This window comes from Penaeus vannamei, chromosome 38 (genome assembly GCF_042767895.1).
Source record: "Penaeus vannamei isolate JL-2024 chromosome 38, ASM4276789v1, whole genome shotgun sequence".
Lineage (NCBI taxonomy): Eukaryota > Metazoa > Arthropoda > Malacostraca > Decapoda > Penaeidae > Penaeus > Penaeus vannamei.
The window spans coordinates 13,623,423-13,625,922 of NC_091586.1; the positions used below are offsets into that span (position 1 = coordinate 13,623,423).

The 2,500-nt window shown below is 39.5% G+C and overlaps 1 protein-coding gene across 1 annotated transcript in view; it reads right to left on the bottom strand.

Moving 5' to 3' along the window:
* The window catches only part of LOC138859838 (synaptogenesis protein syg-2-like), a gene marked incomplete in the record, with an annotated part of 129,225 nt that overhangs the window by 65,268 nt on the left and 61,457 nt on the right, over positions 1-2,500 (bottom strand).

The window sequence follows — 2,500 nt, forward strand, 5'->3', positions numbered from 1 at the left end:
GGCATCAGCTGGGATCAAGGCAGAGGCGGAAAAGAAAAGATGCTCTTGTCGCTTATTTTTCACGGCATAATATGCAACTCACTCTGTGTGTGTGTGTGTGTGTGCGTGCAGATATTTTTGTCGTGTATATGTATATGTGTGGCTGTATGTATGCGCACCAGCATGTTAGGAAAATCCAATATAGTATATAAATTATGTATATACAATATTCTGCACAGAGAAAGCAACAAATGAGCACTGTTAATACAAATTATAAATGATATTAATCTCGTTCCAAATATCATTACCTGAAAACGTAAATAGTTGATGCGCAGGGATTATTAGGTAAAAAAAAAAATAAGTAAAGATTGAAAAAAAAACATACAGAATAGAAATGAGGAGGAAATAGGTCACATATCATAAAACTAATTAAAAGATACTGATTATATGATATTAAAACTACGATACACTTGCTTCACTTTACAATTAGCCAGAAAAGTTATTTGCATTTGACCACACTCCTGCAAGATCCATTTATCAGCGATAAATACGCAAATATATTGTCGACGAGTGTTTTGTTTTTTGACATCAAGTATACACTCCCCGTTTTCTTCAATTTGTAATACCTGTTACGAATAACAAGATTTTTTCTCAGATTTAAGTGTGGGCCCAGTAAATGGTTTCGCCTTATTCCTCCAACCACATTCATTACCATACAAAGGGAAAAACACTACAATAGGAATAGAAATTAAATGGTGCCTCGCCATGAGATCCTCATCAAACAGACACGTAATCGAAATGGGCCCTTTTCATCTTTGTGTACACGTTACTGTGTCTGTGTTCATTACTATTTATAGGGAGCTGTTTCCCGTTTTCTATTTCATTTAGAGATGCGTTTAGAGATGCTTCGACGTCGTCAAAAGAAAACGAAGGCGCATTCATTATCGAGACCATTTGATTTCAATCGTGTAAAGCTCCAAAGGTATTAGTGACTGACTAGTGTAGACCTTTACATGTATAATACTAATCAGGAAGACGAGTGAAAGTCCCTGAATAGATTTGTTGGTATGAATTAATCTATGAGCACCGATTCCCGCCCGACCTAGTGTTGGTTTGTGCTAGAAGAATATTTGTGCATTTCTTATCTCTAGTTTTGCGATCTGGGGAAATCAGAGAAAGGATTAAAGATACTTATATTTACGGATACTTAGGCGCTTTAACGCACTATATATTTGTATACATACGAAACTGAAAGAAAAACATAACGGTTTGTCTTGCCACACTTTTTTGTTTCAAAATTTTAGTACAGATAAATTCGCGTCTCTCTGTCGATCTATATATATACCTCTATCTATTTCTCTATTTATCTCTTTCTGTTTAGGTATTTACCTACCTCCTACTCCTGACTGACACTGACTGTCTGCCTGTTTATCTATCTTTCTGTCTATCTATCTGTATATCTATTTATGTCTACCTATCTATCTGCTTTTCTATCTGCTACTCACTCACTCACTCTCTCTCTCTCTCTCTCTCTCTCTCTCTCTCTCTCTCTCTCTCTCTCTCTCTCTCTCTCTCTCTCTCTATCTCTCTCTCTCTCTCTCTCTCTCTCTCTCTCTCTCTCTCTCTCTCTCTCTCTCTCTCTCTCCACACATATTTAGTCTCCTTTGTGTGAATATGAAAAAAACATAATAATAATAATAGTAAGAGTAGCTGGGCTGTAGAAGGGGATACGCCGTGGATACGTGGCGTAAAGTATGACAGCCGCGACAACTGGGACGCTTCGGCTGAAGAGGCTTCCACCGAATATTCTGAGTTTGCTTTGTGTTATAGCTGAATTTCAAACTTTATTGTCAAAGCTTGAGAATAATTGAGAATTTTCCTTCATGTATGTCAGCTTTACTCGGCTGGTGCTAACGATACCTTTCTTGTTTAATATGATTTAGGCGACCTGCCTGTCCGTCCTCTCAACTGCCCGGAATGGCCAGTCATAGGACGGTCAGAGTGGCGGTGTGCAGAATGTGTGCTGTGCTGTAGATCTGATTCGTCGAGATGAGACGGGGTGGATGCTCGGCAAATTTTATTGTAGTTCGGCTGTGACTGATGGCTCGCTGGTTGTATGTGCAGCATAAATCAATGGAAAGAAGAGGGAAGTGCTACAAACAGGTGGCGTACACTGCAGATCCGCCTTGCATGCGGTCTTAGTTTCCAGCAGAACAAGTAGTAGTTTATGTTCCCATATGGAGGTAGTTATATTATAGGGTCGGTGGAACCATTCGGCCATACCATTTATTGCGGGGTTATCATTGCCTAACACCAAAACTCGAAGTTCGGAACGACGCTACTGTCCTAGCTGGGAGTGAAATTCCCTCTGGCCAACTGGCGAGTCTGTTAGTGATATCATGAAAAAAAAATATTCCCTTTCGAAGAAAACCGTGGAGTTATGTAGGAGAAGGTGCTGAAATCCCTGGTAAAGCGCCGACTAGAGAAGCTTTGTGTTAATGTATCTTCGATTCCTGGAAAG